General features: G+C 40.4%; 1 pseudogene; it reads left to right on the top strand.

Moving 5' to 3' along the window:
• The first annotated feature begins 7,982 nt into the window (after nucleotides 1-7,982).
• Nucleotides 7,983-8,135, top strand: LOC125159596 (uncharacterized; annotated as a pseudogene).
• The last annotated feature ends 1,688 nt before the right edge of the window (nucleotides 8,136-9,823 follow it).

The following is a 9,823-nucleotide window of genomic DNA, read 5'->3' as shown; positions in this document are numbered from 1 at the left end:
TGGATTCAGGGGGTCCCACGATGCCACGTCAGAGAGGCTGGGTTTTTTTTTTGTTGTTGTTGTTCCAGATTCAAAATTGTTTTGGGGGAGAAATCCTGTCACAAATACGGAGGAACAGGAGTCGCTTTCACTTTGGAAGTAAAGACACCAAATGTTGACTCTCAGGACCTTCTAGAAGAATCAGCTGGGACCCACTCTTCCAAGTCCTGCTGGAAGCAGAGCCAGAGGTAAAAACACAATGTGCCCTCCACATCATACATGCTTTTATAATTTTCAGTGGGTATCTGTCCCCCAACAATGTTGTAGTCGCTGAAAACAACTGAAAACCTGACAGGTACTTTGTGTCAGGAACCTCCCGTTATTTGAATATTCAATATTATTCCTGCGTCAGAATTTGTTACAGTTATCCTTTCTTGTCTTCGTTGGAAGGAATCTCATCAATAATATCTTAAAAACATACTAGTTACCTTATGTCTTTTTCAGGTGAGATTTGGCATGTTTTTTAATTTCTCATGAACTCGTGAAAAACTGAAATACTTTTAAATTGATTGCAGTTTTTACTAAAAGCTGATTCACGCCATCCCTCTGAGACTGCTGCTGGTCAAAGAACTTACCAATGCCCCTTCTCAGTGTGGGAAAGATTGTACTAAGCAAGCATTGTGAGCCAAGTTTAGAAGAAAAAGCCTGAGCATAGTGTATCTCTATGAAAATTGATGCTTAGATCCCCTGTCTGATACATTTCCACTTTTTTTTATGTTTCTTTTTTGGCCCATTTTCTCATTCAGAGATTCGTAGACCTGCCTCAGTTTTACATTCACCACCCATTTTATTCTGGTGGACTTTTTTTTTGAGTACGTTGTTAGATTCTGTTTGCCAAATCTTGGTTGAGGACATTTGCATCTGTGTGCTTGAACGATACGGACCCATAGTTTTGTTTTTTCGTGGTGTCTTTATCTGGTTTTGGTATCAGGGTAATGCTGAATTAATTTGGATATTTTCTTTCCTGTTCTATTTTCTGGAATAGTTTGACAAGTATAGACATCAACTTTTCTTCAGATGTTTGATAGAATGTGCTTGTGAAGACGTCCGGTCCTGGACTGTTGTCTCTTAGGTGACATTTGATTACTGAATCTGTCTTCTTGCTAGTAAACCATCTGTTCAAATTTTTGATTTCATTCTGCTTCAGTTTTGGTAAGTTCCATGTTTCTAGGAATTGATCCATATAATCTGGTTTGTCCAGCTTGTTGGCATATAGTTTCTCATAATATTCTCTTACAATTGTTTGTATTTCTGTGGTGTTGGTTGTTCTCTGTCATTGTTATTTATAGGTGTCATTTCTGTTTTCTGATTAGTCTGGCTAGGGCTTATCAATTTCAATGTTCTTTTCATTGAAGCAGCTCCTAATTTCACTTACCTTGTTCTACTGTAGTTTTACCTTCTATATCACTTATTTCTCCTCTGCTTTTAATTATTTTCTTCATGCTGCTGTTTGGGGGTTTTGTTTGTTGTCCTTTGTCTGGCTTTTATAGTTATAAGGTTATGGAGTTTACTTCAGGGTATTTTGTTTTTTGTTTTTTCCTGAGGCAGACCTGTATTGCTATAAGCTTCCCTGTTAGAACTAGTTTTCTTGCTTTACAGAAGTTTGGATTGTTGTGTTTTCATTTTCATTTGTTTCCATGTTATTTCGATTTCATCTTTGATTTCTTGGTTGACCCATTGATTGTTTAGGAGCATGCTGTTTAACTTCCATGTTTTTGTGCCTTTTGCAGATTTTTTTTTTCTTGTTGGAGACTTCTACTTTCATAGCATTGTGGTCTGAAAAGACACATGGTATGACGTCGATTGGTTTGATTTTGTTTTGGCTTGTTTTATGACCTAATATTTTATTGAGTGTGGGGAATTTTCCATGTGCATGTGAAAAGAATGAGTATGGTGCTGTTTTAGGATGGAATGTCCTAAATATATCGGTTAAGTCCATCTGGTCTACTCTATCATTCAAAGTCACTACTTCCTTGTTGATTTTCTGATGGAATGATCTCTCCATGGGTATCATTGGAGTGTTAAAGTGCCCTACTATGATTGTATGACTATCAATACTTTAGGTTTTGACTGTTTTGTGTACTTGGATGCTCTCAGGTTGAGTGCGTATATGTTTACAATTGTTCTATCTTTTTTTGGATTGTACCTTTTATTATTATAGTGTCCTTCATTGTCTCTTGTTACAGTTTTCTTTTTAAATCTATTTTTTTCTGATATAGGTATGGCTACTGCAGTTTTCTTTTGATACTTTAGTTCTATAGTTAGCCTCTTGTAGGTAGAAGATAGATGGGTCCTATATTTTATTCATTCTATCACCCAGTGCCTTTTATTATGAAGAGAGAGTGCACAGGCATGGGATGGCAGGGTGGGGGAGTGGGGGAAGATAGAAGGAGAGCGAGAGAGAATGAGAGTGAGGATGTATCTTAAGCAAATCTCAAGCTCAGTGCAGAGCTCAGTTGGGACTCAATCCCAGGATCCTGGGATCATAGCCTGAGCCCAAATCAAGAGTCGAAATCTCAAGCGATGGAGCCATCCAGGTGCCCCTATCTGTCACCCAGTGCCTTTGATTTGAGCATGTATTCTGTTTCCGTTCAAAGTAATTGATAGACATACAGTTGTCCTTTTATTACTTGATGTTGGTTGTTTCTGAATCTGTCTGATCCTTTCTTCTCTTTCTCTTTTCTATGGTTTGCTGGGTTTATTTAGTAGTGCAGTTGAAATTGCTTGTCTTTATACTCTGCATATGTATTAGTGGTGTTTGATTTGTGGTTATTATTAGGTTTGTACCTAACCACTTCTGCATATAGAAGTCTATATTAAGTTGATAGTTGTTGAAGCTTGAACCAGTTCTTTACTCCTCTCCTCCCCGTGTTGTAGATATGTAGTGTCATATTTCAAAACCTTTCATATCGTGGATACCTTGGCTGATGTTTTACAGATATATTCATTTTTATTGCTTTTGCGTTTCGCACTTTAATACTGTCACTTTAGGTGTTTCTTTTCCACTTAAAGAGTCTCCTTTAACATTTCTTGCGGGGGTGGTTTGTGGCTTGTGAACTCGCTTAGTATTTATTTGGCAACCTCTTGATCTGTCCTTCCATCTGAATGATAGTGTTGTGGATAGACTCTCTTTGGCTGCAGATGTTTTCCATTCAGCAACTTTACCATACCTGCTGCTCACTTACGGTTTCAAACTTTCTTCTGAAAAACATCCAGTGATAAACTTATGGGGTTTTTTCTTGTAGGTAACTGTCATCTTTTCTTTTCCTGCTGTTAAAATTTTTCTTGATCATGACATTTTGGGTTTTAATTACTACATGACTTGGTGTAGATCTGCTTCTGCTGAATATTTTGGGGGTTCTTTGTGCCTCCTGCTTCTGAATCTGTTTCCTTCCCCGATTGAAGGAAGTTTTCATCTATTGTGTCTTCAAATAAATTTTCTGGTTCCATTTGTCAGAATTCTCAGAATGAGAAATAGGACAGGAAAGACCTATTGAAGCTTCTCTGATGAGTCACTGGATTTGCATGCGTGGAGGATACATTCGGGACTCAAATGAACAACCTACCTTTAATTTCAAAGAACTAGAAAAAGACAACAATCTACGTCCAATGTTCTCAAAACGGAGAAAGGAATACATATGAGAGTGGAAACCAATGAAATAGAGACCATGAAATCAATAGAAAATAGGAAGAAGACCAACAGTGGGTTTTCGAAAGAGTGAAACAAAATTGTCAAGACTATACATAGACTATGCTAAGACAGAGAGACGACCCAATTCAAAATAACTATAAATAAAAGAGAAGACATTACACCTGATACCAAAGAAATATAAAGGAAACAAAGAGGCGACTATGTGCAAATTAGATGCCAGCAAACCACTTACCTAGAAGAAATGGATAGGTTCTTAGAAACACACAACCTACCAAGACTGTATTAGGAAGATATAGAAGGTTTGCACAGACCCATTAAAGGAAGACTGCATCAATACAAGAAGATAACCAATGCAAGTAAATTGAGTTAGTAATGGAAATTCTCTCAGGGAAGAAAAGCCCAGGAACAGGTGCATTCACTGGTGAATTTGAACAACCGTTGTAGAAGAAACTAACAGCAGTCCTCTCACTGATTAAAAAGGGGTAAACACCTCCAAACTCATTTCATGAGACTGGAATACCCTGGTAGGAAGCCAGAAAAGGATACTACTTGAACAGAAAACTATAGGCCAGTATCCCCGTGATGAATATAGATGAATAATTCCCAATAATATACAAGCAAACCAAATTCAGCATCACCTTAAAAGGATCATTGACCGTGATGAAGGGCTTTTTTCCCTGTAAAGGAAGGATGTTTCAGAAATGCAAATCAATAAATGTGACTCCTCACATACTTGAATGAAAAAAAATCAACCAGAAACCAGAATCTTAAGTATAAATAGCAAAGGCAGGGTTACTAGAAGGGAGGTGGGCAGGGGGATGGGTTTAATGGGTGATGGGCTAAGGAGGGCGCTAGTAGTGAGGAACACTTGGTGTTGTATGTAAGTGATGGATGACTACATTCTATACCTGAAACTAACACTACACTGTATGTTAACCAACTGGAATTTAATTAAACACTTGAACAAATAAATTCTAAAGAAATACATAAATAAATTTAACCTAAAATAAATAAATACATTTTAAAAATTAAAAAGAAAACTCATGTGACGATGTCAATAGACACAGAAAAAAAAAGTTCTGAGAAAATTTGGTATCCATTTGTGCTAAAAATCTCTTTAGAATTCTGTGTAGAAGGAACATATCTCAACATAAGAAAGGCCATGTATGTGAAGCCCACAGCTAACATCATACTCAATAGTGAGATTGTGAAAGATTTTCCTCTAAGATCAGGCACAAGACAAGGATGCCCTAGATATGTGAAGGGGATTGGTTGATGCAGGCTTCTGTTTATGGAATGAATAAATCACAGGTAGAAGACATAGCATAGGGAAAATAGAGAATGGTACTGGAGTGGTGATGCATGGTGAGAGACGATAGCTACACCTGTGTTAGCGTAGCAGCATGTATACACTTGTCCCATCACTATGTTGTTCATCTGAAACTAATGTAACACAGTGTGTCAGCTATTCCCAAATAACATGATTTTTTAAAAATAAGGTAAAGGAATGAAATAAAAAGTTTAATGTAAAAGAACCTGTTCCTATCTAATCAAGAAATGCAATAAAGTTCCAAAATAGAAAGTCACAGATCAAATTCTGTAGCATTCCTATACACTAACCAAATTATCTAAGAGGGAAAGAAAACAATCCCATTTACAATAGCATCAAAACCAATAAAATTTATAGGAACAAATTTAGCTAAGGAAGTGAAAGACCTCTCTACAGAAAACTGTAAAACCTGTGTGCAGAAATGGAAGAAATTCAATTTGTATGAAAGAAACAGGAGACTCCGCCCACCAACTCCAGTTATACACCACAGCACAGGAGAAGTGCCCTGCAGGTCCTCACCACACCAGGGACTATCCAAAATGACCAAGCGGAAGAATTCCCCTCAGAAGAATCTCCAGGAAATAACAACAGCTAAGGAGCTGACCAAAAAGAATTTAAATAATATAACAGAAAGTGAATTTTAGAATAATAGTCATAAAATTAATCGCTGGGCTTGAAAACAGTATAGCTGGCACAAAAACAGACACATAGACCAATGGAATAGAATAGAAACCCCAGAACTAGACCCACAAACGTATGGCCAACTCATCTTTGACAAAGCAGGAAAGAACATCCAATGGATGTAAGTTTTATGCAATTAGAAACACATATCTTCAAATGTATTTGGAACCACAAAAAGACCCCAAGTAGCCAATGCAAGAAAGAACAAAACAGGTGGCATCACACTTCTTGATTTCAAGCTGCATTCTAACACAAAGAAATCAGTTATGTCATTGGCATAGGCACACACACACAAGGCAATGGAATGGAAATTGAGAGCCCAAACTAAAGCCATGCATGCACAGTCAACTAGTATTTGACAAGGGAGTCAAGAATACTCAGTGGAGAAGAGTAGTCTCTTGAATAACTGGAGCTGGGAAAATTGGATAGTCACATGTATAAGATTAAAGCTTAGCACCTTATGTTACATCACTCCAAGAATTAACTTGAAATGGATTAAAGATGTAAACGAATGATATGAAAACAAAATTCTTCCTCACCATTTCAGCTCTTATTATGCCAGGACGTAGCTGTTGAAGTGGTGAAGGGCTGGATAGAGAGTAGTCCTGGAAATAGAAGCCTGTGTGTGTGAAACAGACTTTCTTTAGTAGTCTGTAATTATCCCCCTGATGCTTTAAGAGTAGCCACTTCCTTCCCTACATTTTCAGGCACAGCTAGTACCATGCTTGCTGCCAGCAATGCACTGCTTTGTCTCCACAAATGCCTAGAAGCTCTAGGTTGGACCCATTGGGAAGGGTGGAGTTTTGTGGCAGTAATGCTGCCCTGTTGAAACCAGGTGGAGGGGAAGGAGAGAGGTGCCATTCCGGCTTCACTGGGGTTCAGGTATGTTAGTGTTGGTGTTGGATTTTTCACCTTTTACTCTAACACATCTCAAAAGTTTAATTTCTGTCCGGCATGTCAAAATGGCTTCCAGAACAGTTCCTCCTTTCTCAGAAGTGCCCTCCGTGTCATACCCCGTTGGGCTGCTCTTTATCACCATCCAGGGTCTTTGGGCCACCACCAACTTCTCCAACCTGGTGGCCTCTGGGACCTCACCCTCCACCTCCACCATCTGGAAAGATGATTGAAACAGTATGAGTTGACTTATAAAACACGTTTTGTCTTTTTACTTGTTGAGTGTTTGGAGAGGATGCAGTGATGGCACCACAGGGCTTTCAGGTTAGCCTGAGTGAGGACAGTGTAATGTGCTTCCAATTTCTCAGGAAATGAATGAAATGGGCAGTCGTTTCCACCCAGTGAGCTGGGCAACACATGTCTCTGAGAAGGAAAGAGGCCTTATACATGCTGACTCCCTAGGATGTAGCTTGTACAGAGACCATGTGCTGGGCTCTCTGAGGGATGAAACACACCCCTAACTTTATTTCTAGCTAGTTGAGACCTGAACTGTTCACAGATGCTTGATTAGTTATAAAAACTCCTGAACCAGGGCCATGTAGACCTTCCTCAAAGGACAGGATCAGATCTCCCTCTTGTCCTCAAGGGTCACCTGAGGCACCTGAAAAACCCTCTGCCCCTAGTACGGGACATGAGAATGTGAAAGAGTTGAATATAATGAAACCTGTTGCGGATGGTTTGTTTTTCTTGCACACAGTCTATGCAAGTCAGAATCAACTTCCATCCCCCTCCATCTTTTATGAGACCTAGGACATGGTGCAACTCCCATGGGGAATATCAGTTGTGTCTCTACCATGGATGCAGAGAAAGACAAGGTAAATTCTGTTGCCTATTTCAGTTGCAATGCTTTCTGGAAAATTTATCTGACCTTGTCTGGTTTTCTATGCCCTCTGGTATTTTTACTGTTTGATTTACATCCTCACAAGCCTCCAGACTTCTCCAGTTTAAGATCATCATGTTAGCTAGTGCCTCTGGACGCCACAAGTGTGTGGAGGTGGAGGACCACGTGGCTATCACTTTGTGTTTGTGGAAATAACTTGAGGAGAATGACACTTCACTGCACCCTCAAGTCTTCTGGAGCATGGGACACCTTTCTCACTTTCTTTGCATGGGATTATCCTGATTATTTTCATTTTTTTTCCTATTTCAGAGTAGGCCATGAATTTGTTCAGAATGTCTGCTATGAGCCTCGTGACTGGAAAAGATAACAACACTTTCCAACATTATATTGTGTGCTTTGTGCAGTGTTGAGGGTTCTTAGTTAAATTTCAGAACTCATTACTGGTCCTTCTGTGTTGGTCAATGTGCAATAGAGAAGTTCTCCCAAGCTTTGCGCAGTGGCAGTATCATAGCCAATGAGGTTTATCCGAGGCGCGATTATTGCTCATCGAGAATTTCTCCAGTTGTCCCCTAGGTGGAAATACTCTGAATTTTCAGAAGCGGCATGTGTAATCGAAAATGTACGTGGAACTTCAGTCGTGAAGGGAGAGAATCAGTGATTACCTGCAGGGCCAGTAACTCACAGAGTTCTTCAGTTGTATTTATATGAGCAGGTTCAATTGTGTCCCAGGAACAGTTGCAACTGGTACTTTGTCTCATGATGCCTTATGGGAGTTTTACACCTGAAATTGAGACATGTTTCTGTTCATTCTTTTACGTAGAATTTCTACCTCCCTTTTACAATGGGACAAAATAGCTCTGCAATTCATATTGTATTTAAAAGCTGAATTGCCTGTGAATTAAGGTAAACACTCTTAAGACCATGAATGTGCACAGGTAACGTGTTTCTCTCAGAAAACACATTTCTAGGCCCCCTGCAGGACTCCAGGAATCCCCATCTCCTCAAAGGTTTCTGTGCCCTTGCACAGAAGATGTCTTTGTCAGTGAGGGAAGCAGAGTAAGGACATGAATGGGATGGCAATTTGAGCTTTGACCCTGGGGTGGCCCTGAATCTCTGTGTGGTGCTGGGCTTTTCTTTCATTCCTTCATGTTTTGTCTGTTCTCAATGTGTAAGTAAAAAGTCTGCAGATCTGGTGGAAGAGGGGTGTCCTGAACACAGATGCCTGCCTCTCTGGAATACGTTCCTTTATTAGACTGGCATTACTGCCATCAATCTTCAAGAATAGGATTCCTTGGCTTTCTGCATTTGTAACCATGTGCAGTGATGTGTGGAGACAGTAGTTTCTCCTTGTGCATCTGGTACCTTCAGGCTGTAGGTGGGACCTCATAGGAGGTCCTCGTGAGACCTTCAGGTTGTAAGTGGGATCTCGTGGGAGGGTAGAGTTTTCTGGCACTGATGCTGCATTCTACTAGAACCCGTGAATGAACAAGGGGCCAGGTGCTGACACCTGCTTCATTGTGTTTCAGCTCCTGTGGGCGTTCTACTTCTGTCTGTCATACCAACATACCTGTCGCTTCTGTTCTGTAGGTCCTTATGGTTGCAAGAGGACCTCCTCTTTTACCAGGTCCACCCTGCATGCCCTCCCCCACAGATCCCCTTTATCACTGTTCATGGACTCTATAAGTCACCACCAGCTCATTGGTGCCCTCAGTGACCTCCACCTCGACTATTTGTAAGATGATCTGAACAGTATGAGTTGACATGTTCAGCATATTCATCTACTGTCTTGTTGAGTCTCTGAGAAGATGTAGAGATGGCCTCACAGGCTTTTCAATGCAAGGGTGCTGCTGACTGAAACACTGTTAAGATTCCTCAAGTTTCTTAGGCCATACATATGTTGGGCTGTGCCTAAGTGTGTGTATCTCTGTGAGACTAAATGCGACGAAAGGTTGTAGATTAGCTGTGTGGCTTCCTTGGCTTCAGCCTGAGTCACACTCTTAGCGGGGAATTCAGGGTTGACCAGGAAATGCCCCTGCTGGACTCCTGTCACCGCAACCCTGAACCTGCTTTCACCACCCTGCCTGAAGGTTTGCATCTCCGACACTTCCCTCACAATTTCCTGAGGCTTTGCGTGTGTTCCTCTTGTCTCAGACCTAATGCCAGCTCTCAGTGGGGAGAGCCTCAACTCAGAGCATCAGCTTTGTGATCTGAGAAGCAGGGATAATGTTGATCTCTGAGGTCAGCGCGATGAAGAGGTGGTTAAGCACATGAGGAATTTGTAAAATATATGGGATGAGTGAGCACTCACCCTTTTCAGCGTGGAAAC

This window comes from Prionailurus viverrinus, unplaced genomic scaffold, assembly GCF_022837055.1.
Source record: "Prionailurus viverrinus isolate Anna unplaced genomic scaffold, UM_Priviv_1.0 scaffold_52, whole genome shotgun sequence".
In the NCBI taxonomy this organism is placed as follows: Eukaryota; Metazoa; Chordata; class Mammalia; order Carnivora; family Felidae; genus Prionailurus; species Prionailurus viverrinus.
This window is presented reverse-complemented; position numbering and strand designations above follow the sequence as displayed.